This window comes from Martes martes (assembly GCF_963455335.1).
Source record: "Martes martes genome assembly, chromosome: 13".
NCBI classification, from domain to species: Eukaryota; Metazoa; Chordata; class Mammalia; order Carnivora; family Mustelidae; genus Martes; species Martes martes.
In genome coordinates, this window is record NC_137901.1 from 17,303,256 (window position 1) to 17,324,479 (window position 21,224).

At 46.9% G+C, this 21,224-nt stretch overlaps 1 protein-coding gene across 7 annotated transcripts in view; it reads right to left on the bottom strand.

Annotated features, from left to right (window-relative positions):
* Positions 1–21,224, bottom strand: part of NEDD4L (NEDD4 like E3 ubiquitin protein ligase) — a 335,730-nt gene that overhangs the window by 109,474 nt on the left and 205,032 nt on the right. Inside the window, exon 1 of one of the 7 annotated variants that reach the window (XM_080822010.1) lies at positions 8,808–8,885. The exons of the other annotated variants lie outside the window; for them this stretch is intronic. The gene's annotated coding sequence lies outside the window, so the exon portion shown is untranslated. Of the gene's footprint in view, positions 1–8,807; positions 8,886–21,224 lie in introns of those variants that run through there. 7 annotated transcript variants of the gene reach the window in all.

Below are 21,224 nucleotides of genomic sequence, written 5' to 3' on the forward strand. Positions count from 1 at the left end.
AAATATCCAGACATACAGCTTAGCAAAGTAGTTTAATTTGTAAGCATCAATTACATAAAAGCTTCTCAAAGCAGTAGAATTAAGTATTTGGCAAGGTTATCTTTACTGAGAGTCACGGGTGATGCAGAGTCAGCCTGCCCCGAAGACCGGACGCCGCCACGGCACGGGAGAGCACCCCCGGATGGTGGCCGCCAGCACGCGCACCTGTATAAACGCTCCCTTCCCCCATCACAGATACAACCAACTCCTGCCCCCAAGGCTTTATATCCCACAGAAATGTTCTCTTTCTGGATAACCCCCCCCCCCAAGAGCATAATAAAACAGACTGTTCATGTGGCTACACTCTCCCCTGAATTCCTCCTCTTGCTAATGCTGAGTATCCACTAACATATTTTACTTTTCATTTCCAGGGCTGTCACGTGAGAAACACTTGCTGAAAGGTACTTTCGGGGGTGGGGGGTGGGGGTTTGGAATAACGGAGATTTCTCCAACAGAGTTTCTCTGCGAGCAGCTCGAGACCTCACCGTGCCGAGGACTCAACACTTCTCCAAGCTGGCTCCTGTTTTCATTTCCCCTGTAGCTGTCCTTGCCAGGACCGGCAAAAGTGATACGAAGTACGCCGATGGGCGGATGAGTTTGCTAAGGCTCACTTATCCCCCTTCAGCCACAGAACTAAGGGTCTCAGAGTCCTGGAGGCCAATGTCTGAGACCAAGTTGTCAGCAGGGCTGGGTCTCGCTGAGGGCTGTGAAGGAGAATGGGTTCCGTGCCCGTCCCCTGGCGGCTGGAGGTTTGCCGGCCGTCTTCGGCAATCAGCTTCTGTTTCATCACCCTGACCTCTGCCTTTCACCGTAACATGGTGTTCTCCCTACGTGTGTGTGTGTGTCCCCCAATTTCCCTATTTTGATAAAGAAACCAGACATACTGAATTGGGGCCCACTCGGATGGCCTCACTTTCCCTTGCCTATGTCTGCAAAGGCCCTGTTCCCAAATAAGGTCACATTTTTACGCTTTTGGGGTTAGGACTTCAACCCATCTTCAACCCACAAATTATTCATGATGAAGGGGCGAGGCAAGCTACTTTCTCAAGAGGGACGTCTTATGAATCCAGAGCGTGGTTGGGGGAGGCGACACTGCCTGCCAGGACTCTGTAAGGGGAGGGACTTGTTACTGCCCCAGAGCCTCAGCACCATTACGTGGGATGAATGGGGTGTGGTGTGGTCATCAAGGCTGTTCTCAGGTATCCCATTTTTCTTCCTTCTGGGCAGTGACAGGGATTCATTTCCCCAGTCTGGAGCTAGGCAGAAGCCTTCTAGAACAATGTGCACCGTGTCATGTTTCTCTCCCCCACGCCAGTGATGGTGGAAGCATGCATCAGGGTTAGAGGTCATCAATGGGGGGACTCTTGGGGGCCACAAAGAGCACTGTTCCCCAGCTGACAGACGCTGGACATGTATCATGAACAAGGAAATACATCTTCGTCGTCTAACCCACTGAGATTTTGCTTCTGAGGCACAACACAGCCCGAAAGAGACGGGAATTCCCTCCGCTGTGTTCTAGCGCCCTGTATTCCCTTGGGCTCCTCTTCCTTCCGTAATCAGGAAAGGGAAGGCCATCACACGAGTCCTCAGACACTCACAGGCCTAACTGCAGAATGCTACAGCAGTCTGACCCACTCTGCCCTGCCCACCGAGAACATTCCCACTCAGTCAGGCACCCAGACCTGCAAGACAGCTCAATGCCTCAAGCCCAGGTAGGTCAGCTCACGGACAACAGCCATACAAACCAAAATTCATTTGTTCATTCATTCAACCATTCCATGAGTGTACATTTCTTATTTAAATCCATTAATCTTATCCAAAAGGTACTGAGTTACCTTATATTTTAGTCACTGTAAATAGTTATTTCACAAATTTTTTTTTCTTCACCATTAAGCACATTCATTTAAATTTCTTGGGAGTGTTAAATTTTAGTGGCATTTAAAATCAAACAGATGGGGAAAAAAAAAATGGCTCACTTAAGATCATGAGAAAGATTTTTTAGAAAGAGCTGCTGGCCCTGCTCTTAGGTGGTAGAACCAGATTTACCAGCTGAAGGACAGCATTTTAGCCAGCCTAGAAAACCTTCCTCGTTGCCCAGATGCGATGAACGCATGGAAAAGTAAAAGAGCAGAAACGAAGTACTGCTCACGTCGACATTTTGTTGGAATTGTAAAATAAAGACTTCGAACCACTTGGCCTCTTACCTAAAAATTAGGTTTCTTAATTTTAAAATTGCTCCAACAGGTCCCTGTAAAGTACTGAGCGGGAGACAGGCATTTTTTTTTTTTTCCTCCAACACGATTTTCCAAAGGCGAGGGCAAATTCTTGTGGACCCGTTCAGGAAACACCACTTATCTCAGCACCGTCTTCGGGCCTAGAGGGCCAGGAGGTGCAGGGGAGAGTGCCTGATGCCTGAAAGAATCTGAAGGAGGAGGGAGGCACGAGGGCAAAGAGGACGAGAAAACCATGATGAAAAGAAGGCAGAGGGTCAGGGAACAGGAAACAAGTCACTCCGCGGATTTTAACGTTCTGCACAGTGATGCCAACGGAGGCGTTCTGCTGAAGACTTGCCGTCTCCTTGGGCCTAGTCCTTCCAGACTAAAGAAGAGGAGGGGGGTACAGAACTGAAAGGACAGCAGAGTTTAGGAAGTGCGACAGAAGTGGACAGTAGTCAATGATGAAGTCAGTCACTCTGTGATTAGTGTTTCACTCAATTCCACCTTTTCAGCGCCCTCTAAGAGGCGGCAGAGAAGGAGCACTGACTCTCTCTGCTGACTCTCTCTGGACGGCAGGAGCATGAGCCATGCTGGTTCTCCTCCTTTTGAATGTGTCTATGATGAACATACATAAAGTGCGTATAGATGCAGAAAAAAGAGAGTACTTAATTTAAAAAGACTGTTTCTCCGATTCAGCCCTCATTTCCAATTCCCTCTGCTCCTCCCCTGCTGCTGATAATTTCCTACCGAAAACACAGGGGCAGCTTTCTGGAAAGGCTCCATGAGTCCGCATGTCCAAGGGATACGACTATACAGCTCACCAGCCCCCACAGACCTGCATTTATGCCTACCCCCCCCACCCCGCCCAACCAGCCTCTGGAGTGACCACCAGCTTTCCTTTATTTACTCAAAGCAAACTAGGAACCCTGGTGCCAAGCTCATACCTTCCACTTTTCTGTATTGCACCTGCTCGAGGTCCCGCCAAGCAAGCATACGTGACCAGGCCAGTAATCCCCCCGCCCTCTCTTCGCTACATGTGACAACACGCACACAACCGCACGGTCAACAGACAGGTGGGGCCACCATGAAGGCCACTGGGAGGCCTCTCCCAACTTAAACAAACGACACCCACAGTGGCTCCTGATACGCTGCGGATTCTAACTTGGATGGGAGTCCTGACGGCAGACTACGCTCCAGGATGGATGGGACAGAGTCCTGCCAAGAACGCTTTGCCCAGCTTAGAGCAGGGAGACCAAGAAATTCAGAGGGGCTTCCTCTCCACTCACGGTCTGCGTATCTCACAACGAACAATGTATAACGCGGTCTGTTCTCAACAGACTCTAAATGGAGGCCTGACAATATTTACTCTCTGGCCCTTTACAGAAAACGTCTGCTAACTGCTGCTTTAGACAGAGCAAATTCTTGTCAAATCAAGTACAGTCGACCATGTCATGTATCCTGGACAACGACTCGAAACCCCAGCCCTCAAGGGGCCCAGTGCCCTCCCCTCGCACCAGCAAAAGATGCTGATGTACTAGCCAACAGCATCTCACACGCACCTGCTTCCACCTCCGTCTGAAGTCCCGCTTCCTCTCCCCCCTACCTCATTTCCAACACTGACCCACGCAGGTTAAGAGTTCCTTGTCCCCAAGCCTCTTGCTAGAATGCGCTCTCCAGGGCTCTAAATCCCATGCGTTCAAGACCCATTCGCACCCGTCTTTCTTTGCAGCCTTCTGGCTTCCCTCAGCTGTGAGAACCCACAGCTTCTCGTCCCGTCTTCCCCCGGCTTTGAACGCTCGCTACCGTTCTGAGCGCACACCATCCTTCCCCTTTCCTGTACCTGCCTCTCCCCCTCGACTGTAAGCTCTTATGGGAGGAAAAGGGGGAGATATCCCCTTGGACTCCCTCACCTTAACTAATAACTAATAAACATTTAAGTAAAAGAAGCCAAACATATAGTCACTATGTGAATAGTTTTTTTTATTCTGAAACCTCCAAGTTCCTATACTAAAAATTTTCAACCTAGTCTGAGAGAAGGCAGATCTGCGAGCATACGTGGGCCAGAGGGAGCTAGGAGCAGAGCACCTTGAGGGAACCAAAGTCTCGTGAGTGAGGGACCAAGTGAAAGGGGGGAGGGCAGCTCGATCGAGCAGGGAGGCCGTGGGGAACACACGTGGGGAGAAGGGCACTCTGTCAGAGAACGTTCGCGGGGACGGGCTGGAGCACAAGGCAGGAATCTCAAGCCGATTTATGGCATTGGTAAGAGACTGTCACTCTGGGGTTTGGGCAGAAGGGAGCAGGTATCTGTCGTTGAGAAGATGACACTCCTGGGCTACACCGTGCAAGACAGATGAGAGGAGTCAGTCTGGAGGTGGTGAGGACTCTCACCAGTTAGGGAACTACTGTCCTAGATAGCAAGCTGACCACGGCCGTGGTGGGGGGCCAAGGAGGAAGGGACCACTGCAAGGGGCAGAATGGGCAGGGCCTGGCCACCGGGTGGACGTGGAAAAAGAGTTAAGGTGCCTCCAAAGTTTCTGATCTTCATATGGCTTTGGCTACCCTTAGTCCAAACTCCAGAACTGGCTACATTATAAGCTGTTCGTTGTGAAATTTCCAATGCAGAGAAAGCCTCCCTTAACTTTTTAGGTCTACCTGAAGTTCAGTGCTATCAAAGAACTATTCAGGATTACAGACACACTTCAACATTCAACATTAATGTTTTATTGGGTCATTTAAAAAAATAAAGGCTTCTTTGATATTTCTCCAATAATGATACTGCAGCTGAAAATAAAATCAAGTGAGAAAATCGGGCACCTGGGTGGCTCAGTGGGTTAAGCCTCTGCCTTTAGCTCAGGTCATGATCTCAGGGTCCTGGGATGGAGACCCGCATCCAGCGCTCTGCTCAGCAGGGAGCCTGCTTCCCCCCCTCCCCTGCCTGCCTTTCTACTTGTGATCTTCCCGTCAAATATATAAATAAAAATCTTAAAAAAAAAAAATCAAGGGAAAAAGTATTTCTGAGGCTATCAGTTTTTATGAGACATCATTCAATGTTTCTTAGGCCAAGGTTTCTCAAAGCAGACCATGGACCACCTCGGGTGCTTATAAAAATTGGAAGTTTTGGACCATAACCTGCCCAAGCTAATCTAACCAGGTAATGTTAAAATATTACAGTGATCCAGAGGGAGTTGAAAATAAGCTAGAAGAAAATACCAATGAATTTCTAACAGCATATGCAGAAACTTAAAATACAGAAAATACTCACAGGACATTTTATCATTACACCCTTTGTATGTTTAAATGTGTAATATCCATCTTTATCGTTGGTAAAGGTCAGAAATAATAAAAATGAAGTTCAGGTGAATTTCTGCAAAATCTCAGAAGCAGCCATGGGAGCAAAATCTGAAAACCACAGGCCTTAATCACCCCATTCATATGCACTCAAGAGCAGGCCACAGATGCGAATGTAACCAGTGACCTGGTCAGCAATTAATATCTAGCAACTAACTACTGGAAAAGGGCTAACGGTCACAATGATAAGTCAAGATCTATCACATTAACAAGCTGCCTGGTCAACAGCCTTTCTTTTCACTGCTCCAGCCTTCCTCCAGCCAACCCGACACAGTCCCCATCTGGGAGCACACCCCTCCACCCGCACGCCCCTTCCCACCTCCACCTCCACCCCCAGCAAGCGTGAGCCGGCCTTTCTCTGCCACCTCGGGGATTCTTCTAGAACTACCACTCTCTATTTTATCTGTTGCTTCTATTTTCAAAGCAATTTCTTTCTTTGCTTTCCACTGGGAGGGACCCACCGGATCAGAGTGTTTGGATCAAAGCCCCCACGGGCAGAGTGGGCCCAGAGAAGCCAAGACTAACATACTCCCCCCTTCAAGAGCCAAGTACCCTTTCTTCTCAACAAGTGCTCTTCCTCAGACCTGCCGCGAAGCCCCCCTTCTGGCCCGGCTGCTTGGCTGGCAAGTGGAAGCCTCGAGGAGCACAGCCAGCCCGGAGCCTGACACTGAGCAATAAACACTCCCCAGGGCAAAGACAGAGTCCTTCTACACAGAAATATCTGAGCAACAGCAGGACAGGGTCTACGGGATCAAAAGGCCTCAGCACGACCGCATCAAAGTTCGGACCCAGAGACACCCAACACGTTCCGACACAGGACAGACCCAGGGCCAGCGACGTGTGCACAGTTCAGGCTGACTTTGTTCCTGACAGCACGTGGCCTTCCTCAACTGCTTCAGGCTAAAATCCTTCTGGAGTCATCTTGGGGGCAAAAAACAAAATCAAAGAAACCCTAGACATTTTCTAGCTTTTCTAGAAAGAAAACAAAACAAACAAACAAAAAAAAACCCAACCTTGACATATCTAAGCTATTATCGATAATATAATCAGGCCCATCTGTAAAGCACAAGAACACATATGTAACACTCACTTCTCAGAGACTCTTATGCAAGTGTGTCGTTTCACACACACGGAAGTGAACTCTGAAAACTGTCATGACAGGGGGTCACAGCAGTGGCAGAAAAAGGACCTTAAATCTAGTGCTTTATAAAGGCAGGCTATTTTTGAAACTGCAAGCCGAACCGACATGTAAAGCCAGTATTAATTTTTCTTCCTACTGACTTGACAAAGGCTCTTTAACAGAACATTAGTAGACGAAGTGGGAGATGAGACCAAAGACTTGAAATGACAAGATGCTGCTTCTGGCTCTGGTCCATAAAGTGCCAGAAAGAGGAGGGATGAGCTGGGACTTGGTCACCACTGACATCAGCTGCCCACTGGTGAGCCTACTTAGTGGCCAGGGCTGCGAATCCCAGAGGTTCCAAGTCTTCCTGCCCTCATCTGTCTCATCCCTCTCCAGATCAGAGACCTGTGACTCACAAGTCTGGGCCAATTAACAGGTGAGGGCCGGGGCTTACTGAGCCTGTAGGGACAGGCTGGCCAGCAGCAGCAGCCGCCCTCACTACATGCAGGTGACTCAGGCCTTGCTGGGATGGGGCCGGGAGCTCACACAGCTGCCGGACCCTGACTCCCTAGGAATGAAGACTGAGCATCCAACTGGCTGAGGACCTTATAGACCTATTCATGCTCAGGATGGAGGATGTGAGCTTTGTATCTTTTCAGATTACTCAAGAAACAGGAAATCCTTCACTTGTGCTCTGAAACTATGTAATTGTGTGTGTGTGTGTATGTGTGTGCATGTGGTGGGGTGGTTAATCACGTAACATGGAGAACATGTGTTCAAGTACAGAGGCATGGTCTGAAACTTATACTGTCTGCTGTGATTTTAAACGCAAGAGCAGATTTTGCTTTGGAGCAAATTTAATTAAATCATGTGTAATATGAATCGAATTATATAAAAAACAAACTGAGTTTGGTTTTTTTTACCGAGCACCTACTACGTACACAGCGTTTTACTAACCGCTACAGCTACAGAGGCCTACAGGACACAGTTCCCTCAAAGTTTACTCAACACTGAAGTCCACTCGCATTTGAGAAGGAAGCAAATCACCCCACAGGAGACGATCACCCCACAGGAAGCCATTCTTTATTATTTGGAAGAAGCGCTTCACTACCCACCTACTAAATCAGATTTTAACAAAGAACCGGGTCTTGGTGCAGGCCTAGGCGAAGAACGCTTCTCCTCCTGCAGCTCCTAAGGATACGATGCATTTCTTTAAAGTGTCTTTTCCCTTCAAGCTGAATAATTCCATTCCTGAGAGCGAAACACCCACCCTTCCCTGTCCGCGGGGCCCCTGCAGCTGTTTCTCAGCTGTGCACACCAAGTGTATCCCCGGACCGGCTGGTTGCCCGCTGCGCGCGCCGCTCCCCAGCTCCAACCTCCAGGGAGACAGCTGTGCACGCACTGGGCCACCCTGCGCTCCCCCAAGCTCACCTACAGGAGGTGGTTCTGCTGAACCCGCCTCGCTTCAATTCCCCAGGGCTGGATATGAAAGACCCTGTCCTTTTTGAGTTATCTGTTGCTAACAATCCACTCCAAAACTCTGGGGCTAAAACCCACAACAGCCATTCATGACTTCTACCGAGTCTGTGGACTGACCGGGCAGCCTGTGGTCTCCCTGGGGCTGTGGTCAGGTATGACCAGGGCTGGAAGGGCCAAGGCCTCGCTCCATCGGTCTGGCATTTTGGTGAGGAAGACCAGAAAGCTGGAACTTCTCGGCGGCCAACTTGACGGCTCTGCATGGTAGCTTGATCCCAAAAGCACACACTCCCCAAAGACAGAGCAGAAGTGGCCTGTCCTGCACAGGCTACGTGTAGACCAGCCTAGCCGCAGGGCCACTGCATTCACCCAGGAGGGGAAACACACCCTCCCCGCTCCCCCTCCTGCCGGGGGAGGGCTGAAGCAGCTCTCCGCCACACCATCTTCCATGCTCACTCTAAGAAGCGTAAATGGATATAAACTCGAACCATGGTCTGAAAGCAGGACCTACAATCTGACAGAAGGTCACCCGGCCCACCACTCTGGTCCGAAGTAAAGCAGCTCGCAGGTTCTCCCAGAGCTCACGGAGTGCCCAACGCTTATACCTGCTCATCACCTCGCCACGCAGTCACCAAGCCGGGTCTGTAACGCCCGACCGCCAGCCGGCACGCGGTGTCTGCGCGCTGGACACAACGAGCAGGGCCCAGAAAATGAACAGCAACCCAACAAAGACAGCTTCAACTTCTCTCCCAAAGGTTCCCAAAGGGAAGGTGGAGTCTCAGGACGCGGAAAGGAATCTTCAAGGCCTCGCACACGTTCCTGACCGCCCGGTCTTTACGGCAGCTCAGTAAAGGCAAAATACACAGTGCAGAATTTTGAAAAGGAAACAAAGAAGTGGCTTCCGATCGTTTGTGGGAGAAACAATGGCAGGAAGCAACCCTCTGTAAATCTCAGAGGTGACACCGGATATGGATTCTTCTTTCCCTCTGGAAACTCGAGGGCTTCTCCTTTAACAGCTCCTTTACTGTCCCCGGCTCCAGAGCTGCAGAGGTAATGCGAGTTATTTTTACCCATCCAGGTGCCTCCGTGTCATTTACACTCAGACAAGAGGACAGTCTGTGACGTGAAGGACCTACAGCTCTGGACTGTTTCCTGGACTCACCTTGGACCACTCTCTCCCCTTCCCTCGTTGGACACACTCGTGGCACTGTGATCCCTTCTGTCCCTCCGACGAGCAGGACCCCCGGGTGTGCTCGGTATTTCCGCTCGCGAGGCTCAGCGGCTCCTCCTGAGGCCTCCGCGTGCGATCAGCTCGAGCGGGGTTTGTCCCGAGCACCTCTCTTCAAGGAGGCCTCCCTATGATTTTTTTCTGCCTCAGTTTCCTGTTTACATCCTCCGGCATCCTTAGGAAAGTATGTAAGTTACTTCACTTATTAGTAACTTTTTACTGTTCGTAGTAACTACAAAGCCACCTAAGCCTCCCGCGAGCAGTGGCCACGTCCCTCGTACTCATTACCTGCATCTCTAGAACGCTCCCTGGAATGTGAAAGCAATTCAGAGGCTCACTTCTAACTTGCAGTGTTCGTGAAGGAAGCAACAGCAGACAAACCACACAACCTCCCCGGACTTTGTTTATTCTTTTTTGTTAAGTGGGGGAAACTGAACTAAAGAATATTAATTTTCTGCCAGTTTTATCACTGAACTGTACCCCATCTCACAGCTATTACCTACTGACTCCAGTGGAGGAATAAATGTTATTTAGAGTTACTGTTTAGCCAGTAGAGAGTTAATGAACAGGTTTAATACTGTAACATCTTAACATTAAGTCTGGACAGAAAAGCTATCTATCATCTTATGGAACACTTAAGCGTCTTTCAAGTATACAACGGAGATCTCAATAGAAGGAAAAAAAAAATCAGAAGTAATGAACCCTTCATATTCTTCCTAAGTCTGGAATTTATCTTCCATACCAGCAGTGATGTCCAGTCCTTAACAAACTGCAGTCCTACATTTGAAGTTGTGATTTGCTGACAATCTCATTTCAAGCACATCCAAAATTAGCAACTAATTCTTTACACACACTTTATTAATAGACTCCTGAAATTCAGATGAGAGAATGGCACATTCAGTGTGAAGAGGGGAAAATGCAAGACAAAGATTAATTTTAATGTAATTCTTACCAAACGGTCCATGATGACCTCTCCAGGAAAATACAGGTGCCTGCAATTTTCATCTCACTCAAAAGTAAACTACGCCATCAACAGGTGCGATTACACGACTGTTGATGAGGTTACTGAACCCCAAACACCTGCACATCTTCATTTATGATTTGTTTTTTAAAAGTTTATAGAGATCTAAAGGGTAACTTAAACGATGACAACTCTGCATGGTTTAATGAAAATCAGACAGTACTTTTTTGGAAAACATATATCCAGGGGAAAGGTAGCCATTACCAAAAAGCGATCTTGGTTTTGGCCTTTAAAAAAGAGGAGAATAAACCACCAAAGCCTTTAAAGTCCTTTTACCTTAAGTCATGAAAATGAAAGTTGCTGACACCTGTTAGCCTAATGAATCATAAAAATCTTTTTAAAGAATGCTTTTTAATTTTTTTTCATGGTTCTTATATTCAGCGCAATAGAAAATATATCAACCTTAAAAGAGAAGGGCAACACCCAGATAGCCACTAAGAAAACTATGATAAACTAAAAATGTGTTTGCCAATACAAACTCAGCGGATGGGCAGTGAACCTACACAATCCCTAGACATCTGCGAAGAATTTACATCTTGTCCTTCAGAGGGAACAACGAAGACAGTGAAGATTTATTAAGTACTAATGTGTGCCAGGAACTACGCCACACAGCTGGCCCAGATGATCCCACTGAACGTTTAAACTGAAATCTCACAATAACCTATCTGATTCCGGATGTGCTCCGAGGGGCAAAGAGGAGTGTACCAGGCAAAGAGATGTGGGGGAGAAGACAAAAGACAGATCACAGGACCTCAATTCAAAAAGAGTGACTCAAACCCCTATCGGCAGCCCATTTATTCTTACTTTCTAAGCAATCCTACCAAGCACACCCGAACACCTTCTCTGGCCTTACCAGGGGAGAAGCAGCCAATCAGGAGAGGGAGGAGGGCTAGTGGCAGTGACAGCCCCAAGAAGGGGTAAGGGATTAGCAAGGGAAATGAGAAATGAACAAATGGCAAGCTTCTCTCCTAGATCACAGGGGTCGTGAGAACTTAAAGACGAAGGAAAGCAGACTGTATACCTTATCAGACCTTAACGGCATCATTAAAAAATATTTATTTACACAAAGAAGATGAGATTATATAATAATCTATGGCTCTGAGGGTAACAATGAGTCAAAAAAAAAAAAAATCACTGACGTCTGTTCCAAGTGTTCCCCTTAAGGCGGCTTGAAAGAGGGCCCTAGAAGGTGCATGGTCTTCGGGCAGTTCATCTGAAAGGACTCCCAATGGCCAAGATTCAGCTGTAGTTAATAGTCTCCTGTGCTGGGGTGGGGGGGGGGGGAGAGCAGGAAGAACAGCGGTTTGGGCGTCAGGCCACCCGATACCCAAGCTCAGCTACAACCTTCCTGCGTGCCCTTAGACAAGACACCACACCTTCCTGCTTAAAAAAATGAGACACTGGCCCACATGACCTTCATGGTCCTTCACTTTTTAAATACTCGGCTTTAAATACCATAAAAGGGAGACAACCTATGACCCCCTTCTCTGAAATTCATGAACACGGGACAGCTGGTCAACACTTTCGAGAAGGGCAGTTGGCAAAGGGCACAAGAATGCATGCGGTGACTCTTTCCTCTGGTTACCTGGAGGAAAGTGGTATTTGCAAAGGAGACAGAACAGGATCGACTGGTCTTGCCAGTCTCGAATTAGAATCCCACTTTCACTTACTTCTTGCTACTGGAAAGGGAGGAGAAAATTATCCCTTTCATTCTAAGCTATTTTGGGAGATAAGCTTTTTTCCATATACATTTGCAAATATTCAGCCGGAACATTCTGTCACTCTTAATGCACAGGTGGTATCATAGAGCCTCATCTGAGTGGACACTTACTCTGTGGCCTGGGGATGGAGGCCCAAAAGAAGACGAGGGCGTGCATCGGCTCTGACACCAAGGCTTAGTACAAAAATCAACTAGCTCAGTAGCTTTAACTAGCTAGCTCACTAGCATTAACCCCTTAGACTAGCTGTTCTCACCCCCGACGGCACGGTGGCATCACCGGGGAACACTGTCCTTCCCAAATGGCGCCCCCCCATCAGTAAATCCACACATGGCCCCGGGATCCTTTAATGAGCTAGATAATGAGAATCAGTGAAATTCTTTTTACCCAGTCTGCACCACCTGTGGCAGACTGTATTCCATTAAGGGTCAACCTATTAATAGGCAGAAAGAGCAATAAATTAAAATAAAATTAAAAACCTGATGGCCGGTGACTTGCACTAGGCAGAAAGTCAGTAATTTTTCTGCTGTACTGAATCTTTAACCCCTGTGAATGCCGGGTGGGCCAGGAAAAAGAGGCATTCAAAGGGCTTGGAAATACTTGCATGAACCCAAAAGGATTTTCTGAAATGCAGAAAGCAATGCCCTCCCTTCCACAGATAAATGTGGTTTAATCCCACTCCCATCCCCAGCACGACCTGCCTCCCACTTCCTCCCCCACTCGCCTTCCACTTCTTTCCTCCACTTCAGGCAAATCTTCCTGCATCTGTTTTGCTTGGCAACACACACCAGCGTTCCAACAGATGCCACCTGGCCACCGAGCCCCGACAGCAACATATTAGGCCAAACAAGAAACCTGCTCAAAAGGAAAAGCAATCGGCAGTGAGGTTTCTGGGAGCAAAGACCACTGGAATCGCAGGGCTCCACTCAGTAAGGGAGGCGGCCTGGAACCCCACTGTGCCCTACACCCTCTGCCCATGACCTTTTCGTGGCCGTGAGACAGCGAGAACGTCCCCAACAGTGTTCTCACTAGTGGAACTTCCTGCTCTCTGAGGACTCCATCGGCCTCTCCAAACCCAGCGCCTCTGCCTAGGCCTAACTCGGTCAGTTCAGAGCGAGGACGATAGACTGGCCGTGCTTACAGAGCTTCGGGACAAAGCATGATGCCTGCTATTTCCCTTTGTCTCAACCCACGTTATATGGGAAATCTTCAGGAGCGGAGACCAACACGCATCTCTTTCCTTAACAGCAACTTAAAAGTTCTCTCCCGATCTCACATCCTCTCCATGAACTGAGACCATCTGGGCCCATTTCAAGTCCTCAGCCCCTCAGGGAAACACACAATGAACCAGAGGACGAAAACGGGACTTTGGAAAACGGAGGAAGGGACGGAAAAACCCCTGCTCCTGGACACCACTTTGGAAGGGGCTGCCTCTTTCTCCGGGGGTGAGCTTGCGGGATAAATGAGCTATTTTAAAAGCCGTGGAGCTGCCTTGCAGCCCACACAGTATTCATCAATGGACAATATGCCTTATAATAAATGCAGTCTGCAAATCAGAAGCCGGCTCCCCGGTGCAGAACTGCAAAGCCGAACCCGCCCCCATCCTGGCATGACACAGGCAGCAGGAAACATCTTGAAATAACACTCGCTTAGGAGAATAAAAGCTTCCCATTTTCTCGGCACTGCAGCATGAAAATGACAGTCTAGGTATGAAGGTTTGACAGGCTAAGTACGAAGGTTAGACTAACTCCTGAGAAAACGGATGACTGCCCCCAGGATCTGGAAGAACAAACATATGGCGCGGGGATAGCAGCAGAGGCCAGAGGCCGCGCCCTGCCACCTCCAAGGTGACGGGCACATGGCAATGGCCTCCGTGCTCCTGCCTCGCCGTCTCAGGATAGGAGCCTGTGGGGTCACATCACTCCACTGCTTCAACCCCTCCTTGTGGCCCTCCTCAGGGTCCCACCGTGGCCCTCCACGATCTGTCCATCCCCCTGACCATTCTGTCTTCCAAATCTTGGCCTCTCATCCCTGGGTGCCCCTTCTGGCCATGCTGGTCTCTGTGCTGTTGCTCCTGCTCTCCAGGAACCCCTGGACCTCAGGGCTACTGTGCTGCCCCCCCCCCAATCTGGGATGGCCCCTCCCAGCTATCTGCATGGCTCGCTCATCGTCATCATCTCAGGGAGGCCTTCCCTGGCTCCTCGGTGCCCACGTGAAGACTCCCACCTTCCCCACCCGTCTCCATGGCTCTGATCCTCATTCAGTATCTGTGTTTCTCCCCTATTTTTGCTCATCTGCCCCCGTTCTATCAGAATGTAAGCTGCATGAGGGCAAAGAGCTTTTGGTTTTGTTCACGGCTGTATACCTAGAACGCAGATGGTGTCTGGCATGCACCAAGTACCCAAGGAATTCACTGCACACGCATTTATCGCCTTATCTACTAATAACCTCACAGGTGATTTCTGGCGGTCTCCAGGCAGCCCGACTGGGCAGTACCACCCTTTTCATTCTCACAGCAAAAAAAGCTTCATCTTAGAGAGACAGGGAGGCTTAGAAAAGTATAAATAAATATTATGATCTCATGAGTCAGAAACACACAACCATCTCCTTCACCCCAACATCAGTTCTAAACAAAGGCAATGAAATGGAGACCATCACCATCTAGAACCCCGCAGATCTATTACCAGGGTACGGGAGGGCATTAAGTGTAGAACTGCATTCACCTGACTGCCCGGGCTGTTCGAGTCAGGGCTGGTCTTCAATACAAAGGTCACACCGACTGGGAGACTGGGTGTGCCAACAGATTTTTCTATCATCTGCTTGAAAGAAGCCACAGAAAACCTTCCCCCCACCAAATTCCTAATTAGTGCTAAATTAAAAGGAGACGGGGTGGGGGTGGAAAGAAGATCCTAAATGTTTTTTCCTTCTGGATTAAGGCATAGACCCAGGAACTTTGATCTCTAAGATGAATGTTTTTGCTTCTTTCCAGATCCCTTTCCACAAGCTATCCTGTCCTTCAAGCACATCTCCCTTTGGCTCCAGAGAGTCACAGAATGGCCTTTCCAGGATTTCTGCTGTGTCACGGTCCCCAGATCAATATACATATTCAATCCCTGCATATGACCCCTTTCCAGGTTTCCCCAGATGAGGCCAACGCTGTTGCTGCCGCCTGATTTTTCCCAGTGCTCCTGTGTTAAGTCAGAAGCTGAGGGGCATAAACGGGTAATGGAAATGGGCCGCCCTCACGGGACCCGCATCATGGTCTCTGATTCGTGTGATTCCCCTTTCTCATCAAAAGGACCAACTCTCTGGGACAGAGACAGATCCTATATGCCCCAAACTCAAGGAACACTTGACACGTTTAAAATGTGTGCAGAGTAAAGGCTCTCTCTGCCGAGACACAGTCCACAGCCCCTGCTCAGGGAGCGCAAGTCTCGGGTCCTGGGGAAGTGTCTCTGGTCTAGTAACTGACACCAGCAACACATTGTGGGGCAACAGGTCTTCATCTGAAATGCAACGGGATTTTAGGCGCCTTGATTTTCAAACACGAAATACAGACCACCTTCTCGTCAACTGCCAACCAAGCACCCCGTTAAGTGGCAATCTAAACTATTAATCCAACTCGAATGGGACCATTTTAGAGTGTTTCAGCCTGTTAACCTCAGGGAGCCCATTCTTGTGACATGAAGTTTCCATGAGCAAAAAATAATGACACATACAGCTCAACTCAGCTATTTATTATAGTGCTGGCTGAAAAGAAAATAAGAAAATTTCAAACTTTAAAATTCTGGTGACAAAAGTACTCAAGGAGTCTTCATTTACTGAGAGGTCTAATGGCTGAGACCTAACTATAAATGCACAATCACCAAATTATTTTCATAGTAGCCCTTCTTTTCATGCATCTGCTCTTTGTAAAGGGTACAGGAAAGCAAACTACTTAAAAACCAAAAAATAGAAACATCTCTTCATAAAGGCTTCTGTTTAGTTCGTAACTTCTTCCGGATTAACTTCAATGTTTCAACACACAAGACTTTCAGTACCTGTAACTTGTGTCATCATTTTTAAATGCTTAAATGCAGGACAATCATTTTAAAGTCACATGAACAAATACTACCGCCAGCAATTTGGATGTACTATTTGCAAACACAAAGTCTCCCAATGTTACATAGTATGTTTACCATTTTTGTAATGTGAGAGGTACAAAGTGATGCAACTTGGGGGGAATGGGCTTTTAGGTCTCTACTGTTCATCCCTCCATGTGATCCACCTGCACGTGCTTACTTTCCAAGGCAGAGGTGGGGGAATCAGGAGAAGGGGAACCTCCGTATTTTTCTGGTATTTACTAGAGCTTTTACAACACAGACATTAATCTCTTAGCAAAATTATGTAAGCAGCATCACAGACACTGAGAAGATATACTGTGTGAGAAAGTCATATTAAACACTAAGAAAAACATCTGTTGTTTTCCTGACTTAATATTTCTCATGGTTCAGAAATTTGATACTTTAATATAGCTGGGTCTGTCTTTTTTTTTTTTTTTTTTTTTTTTGGCAATTCCCCTCTCTGCTTCCAAGGTTGGGAGTGACCCTTCACAGATAACAGGATTTCCGTTTGTTTGTTTTGAAGATTTACTCATGGGGCACCTGGGTGGCTCAGTGGGTTAAGCGTCCGCCTTCGGCTCAGGTCATGATCTCAGGGTCCTGGGACTGAACCCCATATTGGGCTCTCTGCTCAGCGGGGAACCTGCTTCTCCCTCTCTTTCTGCCCCCTGCCCTGGTCATACAATCTCTCTCCCTCTCTCTCTCACATAAATAAAATCTTAAAAAGGGAGAGGGGGCATATTCATTCATTCACTTATTTGAGAGAGAAACAGAGGGAGGGGGGTGGGGAGATTCCCAAGTGGAACCCCCACTGAGGGCAGAGCCCAACTTGGGGCTCCATCTCATAAGATCATGACGTAAGTTGAAATCAAGAGTTGGGACGCTTTACTGAATGAGCCGCCCAGGAGCCCTCTGATTTTTTTTAATTGCTCTTTATTCTATGATGTGGTACATTTTGCATAAAATTAGTTAAATCTAGATTCAGATAAATCTTGAGCTTATTTTAGTTCCTGGTTTAGGTTTTAGACCCAATCAATATTATTAATTTTACGTAATGACCATATCCACAGAAAGTGAATATGGTTAATGTGAATAGTGGAAATGGGGTTATTTTCTGGATTTGTGTTGTTAAATCAAAATGCATACAGTATTTAAGTCTATGTACTATATATAATTAATATAACAGTTCCCATATCATAATGCAGAATAAGGACTAGCATTTTCTTATGCTAAAATGTCATCCTGAACAGGAAGAAAGGCCAATAAGGCTGAGAATATTCATTTCTTTCGCCCTTCTTCAGGATAAATCTCCAGCACATACATAAACATTTAACAGAGGCAAGCCTTATAAACCAACGGTACTCATTTCTCTTCGGGTTACAGCCCTACAACAGATTACACTGAAGGTTACAGGCACCAATTTAATTCCTGTCGCTACTATTCTGGGGCAGGAACTGTCTTGGTATCTCTTTGTCCTTGGCCTGGGGCTGGGCCAAGCAGGTGCTTACAGAACAGCTCTGCAGAAGGCAGGCAGACAGGCAGGGAAGTTCATTCACTCAACGTCTGATGGGAAAGAGAAGAATTATTCATTCTGATAACTATACTGCAAAATTCTTCCAACAACGTTTCACATCGAAAACCAGTCTGTTGAAGACTGCTATAGTGATCAAGGAAATTCCTAGGCAAACACAGCAAGCACATCACTGGCAGTCGCTGCTACCTTCCATCTTCCGAACAAAGTCCCTTCCACCCATCCACTGAGACAAATCCTGGTCATCTTTCTAGAACTGGTTCTGATCTTCCCCTCTGTGACATCGTTCTTGTCCACCACGACCCACAGTGTCCCATCCCGTGAGTCAACAGCCTGTCACCCATCGCCTACGCCGACTATCGGCACAAGTGTGGTGCATGCACAAGGCTTCTGCTGGCATCCCTCAGGTCCTATGTCCCATGTATCGCCTGGAAAGCTCCAAGGCAACAGGCTTCCCAACCTTTCACGTTTCTAACATCAAGAAGTACAGTGCACACACCAGAGGTACACATGCAGTCTTATGAAACAATAATCATTTCACACCTGTGAGACAGAACAGATGTTCTCTGTCACTGCAAAAATAATGCTCAGTTTCCTTATTTTAAACTTGAAAGGAACTAGCCAGCAGTTCTCACAGTCTTTAAGTTTATGCATACAGAATTTTAAAAAGACTCCTGTGGGGAGCCTAGGTGGCTCAGCTGGTTAAGCATCTGCCTTTGTCTAGGATATGATCCCAGAGTCCTGGAATCAAGCCCCACATCGGGCTCCCTGCTCAGCTGGGAGCCTGCTTCTCCCTCTCCCTCTGCCACTCCAATAAATAAATAAAATCTTTTAAAAAAATAAGTAAAAATAAAAAGGACTCCTGCATTCATTAGCTAGAGAACAATGCCGTATTACAAAATACAGGAACATCTCTTGCTAATATAATTTGAACAGAGGACGTAGGCAGGCCCTCAGGCACACTGTGTTTATATAAAAATGTTCTTACTGCTTTGTCCTTTACTCTAGAATATCAACTAGGCACCCTAATAATGCGTACTAGTTCGAATTAGCAGAATGTAGAATATTACACCAGTTTTTTTTTTTTTTTAAAACATGGTTTCTATTACGGTAAGATCCACTTAAATACTAAAACTGCATTACAAGTTTGGAGTTTTATTACGACTTAGTTATCTTTTTCAGGTGTAAAACATAGTAAGTACGTAAATACTGAACTGATCCTAAGACGAAGGCATTTCTGCTCGTAAGCAGAATAGAGAAGAACCACAGAGCTGTGCTGTTGGTGCAAAGTGGTCAACTCGGCCGGACTCCTCAGGAGAGTAAGAGAGAGAGATGTGTGTCGAGCAATGAACTCTTAGCCAGAAGCTCCCTGCTTGGAGAAGTGCTGGGCTTCTTGGCTGGAGCTCGACATACACGTTTCAGTATTTCTGCTCCAACTCAACTTTTCTGTTCAACCCAAAAAACCTGGACACAAAGTAGTTCTTTTTTTCTACCTCAAGAGTCAAATTATCTAATCGTGTATTTTAAAATATGAAAAAAAAATGGTCAAGAAATACAATTGATTGTGAAGCTTTAAAAAGTCAAGGAAATGAGTTATGACATGTGGGCCATTAAATATATTTTAAAGGTCTAACAGTTCTGGACTGACCTTGAGAGTAAGAAAGAGAAACCGTGAGTCTATCAAACTATCTGAATCACCAAATACGTAATACACCTCGTACCATCCCTACCCTGTCCTAGCCACATGCTCCCCCGCCCCCCCCCCCGCCCCAAGAGATGAGCAAGGGGAAAAAGACCACAGGTTGCAAGCAGACTCCTCCGAGTTACTATATGCAGGATGTAAAAGCCCCGTGATTCACTCCCCACTCCCGTCTATAAAAATTAAGTCACAAGAGAAGGCTGTGTAAATTCCAGGGGCAGATCTGCTATGGGAAATGCTGGTCTCTTCTCCCTGGGGTCATTCCCTCTCTTTCTGCTCACCAGTTAAGCAAAATTTAGCACAATACTTAACACTAAAATAAACACAGAATGGTTTCAAAGAACAGGGAGTTAAGGCAGCCGCTTGGAGGAGCAGATACAAAGTATCTGAACAAGGTGTAGGGACCACAGCCAATCTGAAGCAGAGAGGGCCCCTTCCAACTCAATTTCTGACACTTTCATTTCATTTCAGGACCACTCCCTTCACATTAAACACTCTGTTCCCAAGTATCAGAACAGCCCATGGTTCTAAAATGATCAGGGTATAAAAAGCAGGCTTCTTGAAATTCAATCTCTCCATCCTCCATACTGAAAGCTCAACTTCCTGTTACAACGTGGTGATGCCTAGAGACCACCGAAGTGTCAACTCAGGACAACACAAAACCGGCCAGGACATCAACCACTTCCTTTCAGGCCACCTGTTTCGCTTGTTCTTTTATAGTCCTCTGTATTCCAGTTCGCCCAAATAAGCTGGGAGCAGAATAAACAAGGTTCAAAAAGGAACATCCATTGAGAACGTTATTCACCCACGATGCCTAAGGAGTCAAGCTAAAAATCGATGACCTCCATTTGCCCGGGGGGGGGGGGGGGACAAAAACAAAAACAAACAAAAAACCCCACAGACTTCCTGAAATTTTATAACTAATGTTTTCAACACTCTATCCTTTTAGGCCCTTTTACTCTTTGAACTGGGGCTGGGTGTACGCAGCAGGCGGATGGTCTTGGTGTGCTCTCTTGGGCAGGACATGAATTCTATTCTACTACGCTGCCTGGTATGAGTCAAGGAAGTGAAAGACCGAAGACAGGATACTAAACTTCTCAATAACCACTAGACGGGACTAGGCTTCCCTAACTTCTTTTGGCAATTACAGTGGAAACTGAAGATACTCTGGTATTTGTGCATCTGATCAATAGTTTTGACCCTGTGAATTTCCTGCCTTTTCCTCATTACAGCAAATGTCCTGGTACTATCATTAAGAGCCGGGGGAGGGGGGTGTCAAAATACTTAAGGGCAGTAATCTAGCTCAGCAATAATATGTGCTTATTTTTATTAAAAATGTGCCTCATTATCTCAAGTTGTACAATACATTAACATTTAGATTGGACTCAGTTCTAAACCATCAATTATACAAACAAAAACCTTTGCTTCAGACTGGCTGGGGTCCCCACACCTAGTGTTCAGATACTTTGTATCTGCTCCTTTAAGCGTCTGCCTTAACTCCCTGTTCTTTTAATCCATTCTGTTTATTTAAGTGTTGAATCAACTATACAGACACCCAACATTTACTAAAGTTTAAGAGAATTCAATTTCTTCTGGTATTGTGAATTATTATGTAGCGATAACAACTTTCTTCTTAACATGTGTCACAAAATTATGGATTAATTTCAATGCCTAGGAACTCTGGCTCCAGGCTTAGCCAAGAGCAGCAGCTGCAGCGTTTATGAA